Raw genomic sequence first — 14,509 nt, 5'->3', positions numbered from 1 at the left:
TCACAGGCCAGCTCTCTATCCACTGAGCCACACCAGCCAGGGCTGCATATGACATTCTTTTAATGAAACTAGAATCATACTGTATATAAATATGTTTCATAGCTTTTCTCATTTAATATTGTATGTCAAGCAACACTCCATCGTATTCAATATTGTTTTTCAATGTCCTTTAGGTAACTGTCCCGGCTGGCAAAAGGCCTTTGTTCTCATCTTTGACGGCCCTCCTCACTGGTTCACAAAGTGAAATTGCTGGGTCAAGGAGTGTACATATTTTTAAGACTATTGACATATATTTCCAAATTTGCCTCCAGAAAAATTGTTCTCAATTACACTCAGCAGCACGTGAGCGTTGCCTGCAGCCCTGGCAGCGGGTGGGTGACACTTCCGGCAGAACCGATGGGATGTGATGGCTGCCGGGGCAGGAGAAGGAGTTGATGGTAGTGAGGCCCTTGGCTTGGGGGTGTATGAAGATGGGGAAGCCTTCCGCAGAGAAAGGGGGAAAAAGAAAGAGGATTGGGGTCTGGAGAATAGAAGTTTGTTTGGGGAATACTTCATATTTAAAAGAAACAGAGAAAACATCCACATAAGACCCAGAAGATAAATAAGCAAAAACATTTCCCCCAAAGGAAACATACAAACAACGAAAGAATAACAAAGTGTCAACCTCCTCATTCCCTGAAGATTCCACTGGTGGGAAATAAAAGAAATTTAGGTTTTACAAATTTAGTTCAAGGGGAGAATTCAGGGAAGATTCACAGAAGACTGGGAGAGCCAAGCTACAGTGAGGACCAGACCCTCACACGCCGCCAAGGGTAACTCTGGCCCTTGTCTTTGTCTTTCTCTGCTGGCCAACCTGATCCTCTCTCAAACTGGCATTGTCCACGCAACAGAAAGTACAGCTTTGGAGAGCTCCCATGGCTCACCTCTCAAGGTCAAAAATGTCAAGGAAGGGCTCTTATTCACCATAAACAGTCCATCAACCAAGGCCAAGGGTGAAGTATTATGACTGGCCCCTTAGGTCAAGTACCTTTCCTTGGGCTGAGAAAAGTGTGTGGGGCAGGATTTAGAAGAGAATGGAATGAAAAGAAAAAGAAAAAGAAGAGGAGAATGGAGCTCACGTGTGAACCATGTGGTTAGTTAATCAGGAAACTCATTGCACAGAAGGGGATGCGCTTTGGGGCACGTAAAGCGATAGATTCTCACTGGCTTCCCAGCACATCCTCAGCCTTCTTTCCATACGAATGACACCCCTCCCAGCTCTTTTTCTCCCTGGTGCAGCCCAGCCCCTTCCCAGTGGGATGCGACTCACGGGTCACTCAGCTCCTGCATCCTGCTCCCAGTCCAGAATCTACTAGATGGAAAATCTCCTTTCCTCGGATAGCTTTAAAGACTTTTTTTTTGTTTATTCTTGATGTTCTGCAGATTTCGAAGAACACGTACAGGTGTGGATTTATTACTTCTGCTCAGCGTTCAGTGAGCAATTTCTGTCTGAGGATGCTGGACGTTATTCGCTGTAATTTCTTCAGTCTTCACCATGCGCTCGAATCCTTTCCTTTTAAACTCTTAGATGGAGCCCCTCGGTCTTTGTTCCACATGTCATAATTACTCTCTCATAATTTTCTGTTTTAAAAATAATCTCCTGTGCTGAGTTTCGGTGAATTCCTCCATCCGTCAGAGCACCGATTATTTATGCAGCTACGTTGGGTCCAGAGCTTCCCCATCTGTTCTGTTTTTATTTCAAGTCCTGGATTTTTTTTTTTTTTTTTTTTTGTCATTTCCTGGGTTTCCAATTGTTCCTCTTCCATCTCCACTGGCTCTGGTCCATTTCTCCCCTCCTCTTCCGAGGATTTGACGCCGGCTTGTTTTACAATCATTTTCATCTTGCTCTATTATTTTTCTTTTCCTCTGGAGGCAGTTATCTCCTGCTGATTGCTTTGGTTGGCAATCTTTCTTCACATCAGTTTTCCTGTTTCTTTTGTTTCCTATCGCAGAGATGTTTATCTTCTTTAGAAATGTTCCCTTTTATTTTCCTCTGGCATCCTCTCTCTCTCACTGCAGAGCTTAGGCTCAGAACACAGCCCCTGGAGACTGGCTGTGTGCAGGCTTCATAGCTGCACAACCTCAGGCGGGTTTCTTCATCCCTCTGAGTGGCCCCAGTTCCCCCCATCTGTCAAGTGAGGGATAAAAATAGCACTTCCCTTAACACGGGTGTTGGGAGGATTGAGTGAGCACTTACACAGTGCCTAGAACATAGAGAGTGTTTAATACCTGTTAGAAGTGACTTCTACACATGTAGAGAAAAGGAAGTAAGTCTGGGTGTACATAGGAGTGTTGCTCAAAGCATTAACTTAGAGGCCCTCAGACAGCACTTCCAAGTCCAGGTTTCTGAGTGCGTCTATTCCTCATTGTCAAGTCTTCTCATGGCTCCTCATGACCTTGCCCTTGTGGGCTATGTGATTACTAGAACCACCAACCACCTCCAACACACCTCATGGTCAACACTGGTGCGAAACAGGGCAACTTATAAATGCTGCCATCTAAAAGGAGGCAACGTACAGAGGCCACTGGGCCAACGCTTAAACCATGTGCAGCTGGGCAGGGATGGTGAGGTCAGGGCTGCGGCTGGTGAATATTGCTGCATCTCGGCAAAGAGGGAGTCAGCTCTCTGGTCGCCAGTCTGCCTCTCCACGGTTGCCTGTTGGGAGCATTTCCCTTGCCCACATTCACAAGAAGCTTCATGAGTGTGAACTGGTGGGGGATATGGAGAGGATCCCCCACTCAGGGCTGTGCTGTCTCACCAACCACTCCCTCTTGGTTTGGTTACTCGGGAATAACCTCACGGTGGCTTTCCAAACCAGTGGGATGATAGGAATCTCCAGGGGAATTTGGCAAAAGTTCAAATTCTCAGTCACACCCCAGATCCACTGACTCTCCAGGAAGAGGTACATGGGAAATCTATTTTTAACAAGCATCCCAGGTGATTGTTATCATCAGGAAATTTTTTTAAAAATAATGAACTTCATGGTTAAGCAATCACTCAGCTCAGCTTGGCAGGCGAGCTTTTTAGCACTTCAGCCTTGAAAACCTTAATCATCTGACTGTGAGTTTCGTTGAGGGTGGGGTCTCTGTTGGCCAAGACTAACCCTGGAGGCTCCGCCCTTCTCCTGACGCTCAGCAGGAACCCCGTCCTCCATGATGCCCCTGCGCAGGGACATTCACATCCCACCAAACAGTCGGGGAAGGGAGAGGTTGGGAATTCCTTACGAGCAGGGAGGGCACGACCTGAGGTGCTTGGCTGGTTGTGGCCCTTCCCAGGTACCATCATTCCGATTTCCAGGATTTTACAGCTCCTTAATCAGTGCAGAACCTTTGGTGTGGGGCAGACTATTAGGCATCTGTTAATGAGAGTAGGGCAGAAGGTCATGACTCTGTGACCTTGGCCACTTGGGACGGCTGGCTACCAACAGAAGACCTCTCTTCAAGCTGTATCTGTCTGTCCAGCAGCTCCCTGAACGCTTGCTTCTTCTGTCTTCTGTTCCTCTCTCACAGCACCCTGCCAAAGGCTCCAAGACACCACTGATGCATTCTCTTGTCCTGGTATTTTTGTAGCAAGTCACCCAAACTGTAAGTCTGAATGGCGCAGGGTCTGAGGGCCAAGAGCCCTATCCCTGGAAAAAACGTCTAAACAACTTGCCTGGGTAACACAGAACAAGGAACACAGTTTCCCTGGCCTAGGATGCGCGCACGCTCACGGAAACCCCTCGATTCAGCCATTGGGGGCCTGGTCAATTTCCAAACCACAGTCCAGGTTCCAATTTCTGTATTAATTCTTTTCATGGTGAGTGACAGAAACACACATTAATTTCTGCAGAAGAAGCATTTATTGGAAGGGTCTCATGGCCAGGAGAAGAGCAGGGCTGCCGCCTGCCCCGCGGACCATAACTGCTGAGGTATCTTCCCTGCCCACTTCTTGACTTTCCCCCACATCAACTTGGTTCCCTCCAACAGGTTCTGTGTGAACAGCAGAAACTCGCCTCTGGCATCTTCTGTGACTCACCGCTCCCTCTGCACCCACACAAAAGAATGGGGCTTGTTGTCTCTGATTGCTAATTTCCAAGGGACAAAGAAAGGCTCTACATGGCTTGGCTTGGCTCAGGCATCCCGCTCCCTGACTCGCTGGGTTTGAGGGCACATGCTTAGAAGGACAGAAGGAGCGCTTCCCAGAAGAGTCTTTTCTGGGCATATGCGCTCCACCCCAAAACTCAAGGAAATACAAAAGAAAATGGCAATTAATGAAATGAAGATGCCCAATGTAGCTTTCCATTGCTGCAATAACAAATTACCACACATGTGGCAGCTTAAAACGGCCCAAATGTATTCTCTTACAGGTCAGCAGTCAGAAGTCCCGCAGGGTCTCACTGGCTAAGATCGAAGTGGCACGGGGTGGGGCTGCGGCCCTTCGGGGGTTTCTAGGGGAGAATCCATCTCCTCGCCCTTTCCAACTTCTAGACATCCCCACATTCCTTGGCTTGTGGCCCCTTCCTTCTTTCCCCAAACCAGCAACATGGAGCTGAGTCATTCTCAGGCAGCAGTCTTTCCAGTTCTCTCCTGCTTCCCTCCTCCCCTTGTAGGGACACTTGTGATCTCAATAATCCAGCATAAACTCCTCATCTCAAACTCGGCTGATTAACAACCTGAACACCCCTTTGTCATGGAGGGCAACCTTCTCCATAGGCCCCAGGAATTAGAGGAGGACCTCTGTGGGGGCCGTTCCTCTGCCTACCACAGCTGGTGAGGGGGCCGTGAGCAGATCCTCTCAAATTCTTCCGGTAAAGGTATAAATTTGCATAAAATTTCAGGAAAGTCAGTTGGTAGCTTGGTAAACTAGGCCTTAACATACTCATATATATTTATCCAATAATTCTAATAATCTGTCTTAAATAAACAATTCTAATTCTAATAACGCTTATTAAAGAAATAATGATATATCACCAAAAAAACAGGAAACAAACCTAGCGTCCAGGGCCAGCATATCCACGTCAGGAACCATCCTGTCGGCAGTAGAAAGGTTTGTTTCCGAGAAGCTTTTAATGAAATGAAAATATGCGGATGCCCTAATGTTAAGTAAAGAGGAGAATGTACTTTCTGCTCAGTTTTTCCATGAACCTAAAACTGCTACAGAAAACAAAGTCTACTAATTTAAAAAACACAAAAAACAAAAAAACAGGGTGATGCAAAACAATCGTAGATACAATAGGTTTTTTGAACAAACATACACACAGAGGCCTGGAGACAGGTGCTTCCCTGTGGATGGTGGGATTATTTGCAGGCGATTTTTTTTTCCCTACATCTGCCTTTTAATGTATGTTTAAACTGGCCCCTGGGTGCACGGAATTGGCTTAACCATAACCTTTGTCTCGTGACACATTCTTATCATTAGTTCAGGCATGGCCACGTCTAGTTATTTATTTGGTTAGTTTGGTAGTTAATTGGATCATGGAATAAACACCTAGGACCCTAACACTCAAAACAGAAGCCTCCCTAAGCACGGCCCAGGACGTATGCGTGCACACAGCTCTCGGCAGCTCTCCCCATTCGAGATAACCACGGCCCTGCATCCTATGCTTACCTCTCCTTCGCTTTCTTTTTTACATGGTTGTATTGCACCTATTGCGATACGGCTGCTCTAAACACTTGTGTGTGTGTGTATGTGTGTGTGTGAATCTAGTCTTCCACTCATTCGGGCAAATGCCAAGGAGTGGGATTGCTGGATCCTATGGTAAGAGGATGCTTAGTTTTATAAGAAACTGCCAAACTGCCTTCCGAAGGGGCTGCACCGTGTTGCACTCCCCTCAGCCACAAGGGAGAGCCCTGGCCGCTCCACGCCCTCACCAGCACGCCGCAGGCCAGTGCTGCCAGGGTGCTGGATGTTGGCCATTCTAGGAGGTGTGTAGTGTAGTGGTTATCTTGTTGTTGTTTTAATTTGCAACTGCCTAATGACTGTGGCGCTGAACATCTTTGCAGGCATGACTAACTGTGTGTGTCTTCTTTGCTGAGGGGTCTGTTCAGATCTTTTGCCTATTTTTTTAAATTAGGTTGTTTCCTTTTCCCAGTAAATCCTTCCTACTCATCCTCCAGACCTTAACTCAGTGGTCCCTGCCATTGTGTACCTCCTCTTCTTCACCGTTACCCCAGGTGCAACTCCATGGGTATTTGTTTAATTTTTAAATGCCAGCCGTTTCCCTGAGTCTGTAAGAGCAGACGCCGGCCTGGCTTCATTCCCTGGATGTGCCCCACGCTGTGCCTGGCCCACGGTAGGCGCTGCACAAATACCTGCGGAGGGAGGAATAAACTAATAACCTCATTGAGAAAGGAGGTTGGGCGAGGGAAGAGGGAGCATCTGAAGAAACCACGATGAAAGCACAGTGCTACCAGAATTTCAAACAGCATGTGCAACAGTGGGAGGATCAGAGGGCCAAAGCCAAGTGCCAAAAAGCACAAACCTGTAAGACTGGGGTCAGGAATACTAATATGTAAAATGAGCTGCGGCTTAAACATGGGACTAGGACCGCAGAAAGACTGTTTTAGAAAATTATGTAAAGCAAGAAAAATAACAAGGAAAAGTCAGGCCCCACACTTAGTGGGAGGGGCGTCATTCTTAATGCACAATGTTCTCCCTCCAGAAGAGTAACTCTCAAACCGGACAGTGCAAAGACAAATTCCAGAAGCAGGCTGTCCAGTCCCAGCCCTGACCGGTGTGGCTCAGTGAGCAAGAGGTTGCCGGTTCAATTCCCTTCAGGGCACATGCCTGGGTTGGGGGAAGTTTGGACCCCGGTTGAGGCGCCTAGGAGGGGCAACCGATCAATATTTCCCACATCGATGTTTCTCTCCCTCTCTTTCTCCCTCCCTTCCCCTCTCTCTCTAAAAAAAATAAAACCTTAAAAAAAAAAAAAAAGACTGTCAAGTCCCAGATTGGCAACACGGTCCATGATTTCTGAGAAGGTTGACAAAATTGCCAATAGCCAGAGAAATGTGAACTGTTGCCTTATTTTCAAAAAGGGGAAAATATGCATTAGGTAAATTTAATTGCCTCTGATTTCAGAACTTGACATTGACTCAAAGCAGGGAGGGTTTGGGGGAGGAGCCCACGAGTGGCCTGTGTAGACAGCGGTACAGTCGGCACTCAGGCTGCAGGAACTGGGTGGGGCTTTCAGTTTCCTACTGGGGCAGCAGAGGAAGCCCGGCTCGGCCAAGCATCACACAAGGGGACAAACTTCCACTGGTGGCAGGGAGAGAAAGACTTTTGTTTAATTGTTTTACTGGGCTGAGAGATGCCCCCCTGCAAATTCATGTCTGCCTGAAATCTCAGAGTGTGACCTTATTTGGAAATAGGGTCACTGCAGATGTAATTAGTTATGATGAGGTCATACTGGAGTAGGGAGGGCCCTATATCTAATACGACTGGTATCTGTGCAAGAAGAGAGGACACACAGAGACACCCAGGGAAGAGGGTCACGTGACCACGGAGGTGGAGGGGGCAGTGGTGCACCACAAGCCAAGGACTGTCTGGAGCCACCAGAAGCTGAGAGAGCAGCATGTCACACACTCTCCCTTGGAGCCTCTGGGAGGAACCAACCTCACCAACACCTTGACCTCAGACCACTGGCCTCCTAAACTTGCAGAGAATAAATTTCTGTTGTTTTAAACCACCAAGCTGGTGGTGCTTTGTTATGGCCGTCCTGGAAACTAAGTGATGTGGGCAGGTAGGGGTTCAGGAGCTCCGTCTGGAAAATAAGAAGTGAGGTGAATCTAATTTGAATCCCAATCTGGTAAAGCAAGTTATACGAGTTATAGCTTCTTAAGCAGCTGTTTTATCTGTTTCGATAAGTCAAGAAACTGCTGAAATGACATCTTATAATACTTTTGTGGATAAACTAGAGAAATGAGGGCTAGCTGATGACACAAGCAGGAGGGTTTTCAGCCGGCTCAGTGGAATTGACTCACGCTGACCTGCAGAGACCGAATGCCTTTGTCCTCCAGTGACTGGATGAAACTTTGACTATGTGCTTGTCAAATACATAACGAATAAAAAGTTGGTAGGGATAATATGATAGAGGTCAGAGTCCACATTCAAATTGATCAAGAGAGCTACAGTGATGAACCCGAAGCCCTGAGACGAAATTTTTACTAGGAAATATGAAGTTAAGTCGTTGGGTTCAAGAAGATGATTTGCAAGAATGAGCTGGAGGAGACCCGGATTGAAAATAACTCTTAGCGGAGATTTTCTGGAGACTTAAGAGTTGACATACCAGCTTCGAAGAGTACAGCAGTACGACCTGGTTACTCAATAAAGTAACAGAAGCTTACACTGCATTGACCCAGGTGTACTAAAAAAAAAACACAACTCATAAATCAAGTTCCTTACCAACCGATTAAAATAATAATTTAAATATGGGTCATCAAAGTGCTTACTGGGAAAAGCAGATAATTAACGGCTCACGCTGATACACAGGAGTACGAGGTAAGTAAACCAGTGAAGGGAAGAGGCCATTTCCGGGAAAACGCTCAGCACATAAGAAATACGATATGAGCAGCCTCAGGATTCCACACTGCTCCTGGCGGTCGGGCTCTTCCCGAAGGGAGGGGTCAGAGAAGCTGAAGCAGATCAGGCAAGAGCTGCAGGCCTGGCCACTGCCCCCACCAGCAAGGAAAACCAGCAGGGAAGCAACAAGGCTGAGCTGCAACAGCGCCTCCACCGGAGCAGACCTCCTCAGCACTCTCACTCTTCCTTCCCTTCTGCTAAGGTCTCCCTGCTGCCCAGCTCCCAGCTATGCAGAGAAGGGAATTCTGGGAAATGTAGTTCCAGCTAAAGTGATCCTGCAAATCCAACACAATCTTGGAAAGATTTTTTTTTTGGAAATATCTTTTTTTTTTTAATTCAAACACCATTCTGATCACTCATGGTCCAAGAACATTCAAATAATAAACCAGAAAGAAGTAGATGTTAAAGATTAGTCTTCAAACATTAGAGGTAACGATGCCACGCGTGCCTATGATCTCATGGACATAAAACCACATCCGCATCTCAGTGGCCACCAAAACATTCAGCAGAGCTTCCTTAACTGTGAGCTGTTTGCAGCTACCATTTTGAGCCCTAGTGACTGTGTTTTTCACCCTCTAAATAGCTGTTGAGATCTCAGCAAAGGTTGAAGGAATCAGCTCAACCCTGGCATAGGGCCAAAATGTGGCCAGTCGAGGTTTCGAGTAAGTCACTGCAGCATTTACTGGCTCTAGGGCCTTCTCTGCGAGGTCACGGACCAATGGGGCCATGGTTCCAGGATCCAGAAAGACTATTTTTTAACTTTTCATGTAAAAACAGACTTATAGAAAAAAAAATTATAAAAAGAATTCCTGTCTACCTTTCACCCATCTTTCCCAAATGTTAGCATCTTACACAGGCAAGGTGTAATGACCAAACCCAGGACATTACTCTCCATACTAGTAATTTACAGAACTTTTTCAAATGAAACCAGTTGTCCCACTGGCCTCCTTGTGCTGGTTTACAACCCAGCTCGGGCTTCCATGTAGCTCTTACTTGGCCTGTCTCTTAGTCTCTTTCAAGCTGTCTTCAGAGAGACTTTTCCAGAGTGAATGTGACAAGCCAGAAAATGTCTAGACTGGCGAGGGTCTGGGAAGCAAGAGCTCAGAGGAACTGTCACCAGAATGAGTGGTCAGCTTAGAGAGGAGAAGGCTGAAGGGAACACATTTCTAGTCTGCAAAGTCGTCCTCAAACACTGGAGGACCTCCAAGAAGATGGAGTGAGTGTTGCCCTAGGGGGTGGAAATCAAACCAAGAGGTGCTTGGCGCTACGCAGAACATTCTATCAGTGAGAACTGCCTAACTGTGCCCTGGGCCTTGGCAGCACTGAGCTGGATCAGGGCAAACAGATAGGCCTGAGTGACAAGAAGCCAGGCAGAGGCAGGTCAGGGTTGGGGTGGCAGAGCAGAAATAGCCATGGAGCCACTGGCCAGGGCCCTTGTGACTTAGGGACACCAGCTCTGGGGAGAGCAGAGCAGACAGAGGCCGATTGGAAGCGCCACAGAGAACCTCCGCGAGACAACAGCAGGAACAGAGGACCCCTCCTTTAACAGGTTTGCTGCCAAAGTGCACTGTGAACAGGCAACCTGAGGCGCTGCCAACAGCCCAGGCGGCAGGCCGTCTGTCGGGCCCGTGCACGTTTACAAGCTCTCTGACCTCTCGCGAGGGTGGGGGATGCTGCTGGAGGGGCAGAAATTGTGTTCTTTGGTCTGGGAGTTGGGAACAGAGGCACAGGGACACCTGCTAGGGGGTACTGAGGCATGCTGGGGACAGAAAAGTCACCAAATCCCACAGCACTACTGACTCAAGTCTGGGCAGTTCCTGTGGCTTCCTGGACAGGGTCTTTCAGAGGGATGTTAACACATCCATTTGATACGCATATCATCGTTGAATAACAAAGCCAACTAGATGGAGCAAGGTAAAGCAATGAGCTAATGCATAAGTAAAGATCTCTTTACATTTCTGTTCTTCAAAACCAATGGATAGTTGAGGTTTTCTGCTAGGTTAGCTCAAAAACCAGTTAGTTAACCAGCATCCTCATGAGCAGGGGCCAATGACTGTACCCTAATGCAGCACCTTTGATGCTGCGCCCTTGTCCGCCTACCTGGCCCCCAGATCTGTAAGTCTGTCTGCCGTTCACCCATCACCTGTCCCTCCAGCCATCCGTTCACATCTTCACCCGTCAAGTCAGCATTTGTTTAACTCCTGTTATGTGCCAGGTTCCGTGTTGAATGCTGGGGGTATAATCATCATCATCATCATCATCACATCTTTTCTGCTCTCAGGGGGCTTAGGGTTTGGTGGGGCTGGGGAAGTGGAGGTAACAAAGCAACGAAACTGCCTCTGGGTGAGACACAGACTTCAGCTAAGGAAGATTTGATTTCTATTTAAAACTCGCCCAACTGAGCAATTTTTACAGACGATTCCAAGTCATCTGCCAGGAGTAAGTAAAGTTATTCAAATTTCCACAGGCAGGTTTAGATTTTCTGTGACTCATGAGGCATTCTTGACACTGGAATCCAATTCAATGAGAGTCAATTTAATAAATACCAACTGAGCACCAACTAGGAGGGGAAGGATTGATACTCTGATGCTTTCTCTTTTCAGACTCAAGGTTATGAGAACCTTTCTGATGAGCTGACATGGTCTCAGCTGAGGACCACTCGTGGGAAAAGCTACCAAGAGTGCCAGCAGGAGGGAAGGGGACTATGAAGGGGTGACCTGACTTCTGATAGAGTAACCCTAGCAGGTGGGCCTGTGTTGAGGAGCCCAAATGTGGCATTTTCCTGGCTGAGTGTGACACAGCCACCATGTGAGTGTCCTCTCCTGACCCACCACCACGGCCTGTGCTCGGACCTGAACTGTCAGCACCATGGCAGCCCTGAGCCGGGTGGGACCCTCTGTAGTCAACGGTCACACTCACGGCCATCCAAGGGCCTGAGCTCCAGGCACTTCTCGGTCGCTCACTGGCCCCCTGAGCTGGCTCAAGTCCCCAGCCATGAACTGGGGACATTACAATTCCTCTCTCGACAGAGTTCTTTAGAGGCTTAAAGGCTGGCTGGAGAGGCTCTGTGGGTAGGCTCTCTGTAACTAAAGCAAGAGTGTGTTTTGGAAACCAGCCGGGCTATCACATACTTCGATGGGTAGTGAGGCATCACCTCCCACTAATTTTCCCTTTGACCTTGGGTGAGATCATTCCCTGCATTGCCCTACTTTAGACAGTAGCATTCTTTGTTGTTGTTGTTGTTGAACCTAATGTTTCTAAACCCAACTTCTCTGTAAAATAGCGTGACCCAGTGTACCTCATAGGGTGATTGTAAAAACTAAACTAGGGGTATCAAATATCTACCACAAAGCAGGGCCTGGTGCAGCCTTGCCATGTAGAACCGAGGCCTGTCCCCCTCTGGCCTTGCTCAGGTCATTAGGCACAGAGTGTGCGCGCAAAAACAGGTAGTGGCCACGCGCATTAACGGAGCGCTCCCTAGGCCAGGCTCTGTGTTGTGTGAGCCTTTCGTGTTAACTCATTTCGTTCTCCCAACAGCCCCATGGGGTGTGTACGGTTACCCTCCGCAGTTTACAGACAGGAAATAGGTGCACAGAGAAGTTAAGTCACTTGGCCAAGGTCACGCAGCTGGGAAACAGCGAAGCCAGCGTAGGAACCCACGCCTTGCGGCCCTAGAGCCCTCGCCCCCCAGCGCTGATCGGTGCCGCCTCGTTATTGTGGCAGAGACACAAACCCAGTCCCGACTCAGCTGGAGCAAGGAAACGTGGGTTGCTTCGAATTTGTGCTAAACTTGGGCCAAACGGGGCCCAGTTACCACCTGTTTTTCTAAATCATCTCAATGATGTGTTTTGGTCTGTTTGTCTCCCTTAATTTGTTTGTGCTGCTGACCTCCCTCAAGTGAGGAGTTATTTGACCTTTTACAACTTGGTAGCGCTAAATGGTCATATGCAAAAGAGAAAGAGAGAGAGAAAGAGAGAGAGAAAGGGTGGGTGGAGGGAAACCAGGTTATCATAATACGACGTATTTTAAAGAATGGTTTGGGTCCAGCTGAACAAAAAAAATCAGGCCGAATAAGGGGAAAATAGGAGCTTCCTCTTTTGGGTAACATGTTTAGAAACTAACACTATGCCCCTGAGAGGCATAGTGTAAAATAAGAATTTCCCATGTAAAGAGGCCTGGGGACGATAGAGACTGGTATGAAACAGAAAGAGAAGTCCCATGCAGTAGGTACCAAGGTGGAGGATGCAGGAAGAAAAGGAATAGAAGCAAATAGAAACAACTGTACTTGAACAACAATTAAAAAAAAAACATAAAATAAAGAAAAAGAAAAAGAAATACTGGCTTTCAAAGAAAAAGAAATACTGGCTTTCAAAGAAAAAGAAAAAAAATACAGAAGCAGCTGGGAAACCATGTCACCATGGAAACCCTCGGTGCTGCGAGATGCCTCCCAGAGCAAAAGAGAAGGGAGTGTGCTGGCCAAGGTGCGGGTGGGCAGGGCTGACTCCAAGGGGCTCTGCCCTGCGCCTTGCCCTCTGTCGAAGACAGGGGGTTTCCTGCTTTTCATAAAAACTGGGGTGGATTCTGCCACGCTGATGCTTTGAGCACTGATCATGCATCTGCCCCTTCATGAGGGCGGGCTGCACAGGTCGCACTGCCCTCGGGGAGCTGGCGGTCACCACGTGGCAGGCATGTGATGACCACATTGTGTGAGGATTGCTTTTGGGGACTCGGGGAAAGAGGGCCAAAGAGGAAGCAGGCCCAGGTACAGGGAAGACAATGCCTGGGCTGCAATTTGGAGAATAACGTGGTGTCTTTTGGGTGGGTGGCACTGAACTGTCATCGCTCCCGGCAGCAGTGGGGACCTCATCTGCAAAGACACTGCAGTCTGAGCAGGGTGGCCTGTTCGGGAAGGCGGGTTGGTGGGTCGAGGGGACCAGAGGGCCCGTACGGGAACATAGAGGTGGATGGGCCTGGCGGAGGTGGGCAGGAGTCAGACCTCGGCTTTTGATCTTTCGTGTATCCGCTCATCTCAGCCGGTTTGGAAGGACCTGGAACAAGGCAGCCTTTGGCTAGCTGGGCACCACCGTGCTCCGGGGCTGTGGGGGTCGGTGCTGTTCAAACTACAGGTCACCGCTCATTAGTGGGTGATGAAATCAAGTTAGTGTTTTGAGACTAGAATTTATTTTAACAGTGAAATTGCCTAGAACATTGCCTTTCACATGATCTGCTGTGGCCATTCTGCTTCATTTTTTAAAAATTCCAATCTGTCACGGACTGATACTTTTATAAAATACAATCAAACAATAACAATGGTTTACTAGAAAAAGATAATGTTCTTGGATGTCCCAGCAATGCCAAGCTGCTCTGAAAGTTTCTAAAAACATTCTATTATTTAGTAGCTTTATTGAGATATAATTCACCTATCATACAACTCACCCACTGAAAGGGGGCAATTCAGTGGGTCTCAGCGCGGGCACAGGATGGTATGCCGTCGCCGGAATCAATTCTAGAACATTGTCACCACCCCTGAAAGGAACCTTCTGCCCATTAGCAGCCAACCCCTTTTCCCTCCAGACCCTGCCCCTGACCCACCACCCCCACCCGACCACAGCACAAATCCCTCATCAGTCGACGGACATTCGGGCCATTTCCACCTTGTGGCCGCTGTGCCCCGTGCTGCTTTGAACATTCCTGTTGGGGTGCACTTATGTCTTCTTTCCTCTTGGGGCCATGCACTGAGGAGTGGGATTGCCGGGTCCGCTAACTCCACGTTTGCCTTTTGGAGGAAGCACTGTGCTGTTCTCACAGCGGCCACACCGCCCTACAGTCTCAGCAGCTGTGTGGGGGTTCCGGCTCCTCCACATGCTCACCAACACCTCTTACTGTGGCCGTGCGGTGGGTGTGAGG

At 48.1% G+C, this 14,509-nt stretch overlaps 1 pseudogene; it reads right to left on the bottom strand.

The window, feature by feature from the left end:
- Window positions 1–9,018: 9,018 nt before the first annotated feature.
- LOC112313524 (ATP synthase subunit g, mitochondrial pseudogene) lies at window positions 9,019–9,330 on the bottom strand (annotated as a pseudogene).
- Window positions 9,331–14,509: the final 5,179 nt, after the last annotated feature.

This window comes from Desmodus rotundus, chromosome 12 (assembly GCF_022682495.2).
Source record: "Desmodus rotundus isolate HL8 chromosome 12, HLdesRot8A.1, whole genome shotgun sequence".
In the NCBI taxonomy this organism is placed as follows: domain Eukaryota; kingdom Metazoa; phylum Chordata; class Mammalia; order Chiroptera; family Phyllostomidae; genus Desmodus; species Desmodus rotundus.
This window is presented reverse-complemented; position numbering and strand designations above follow the sequence as displayed.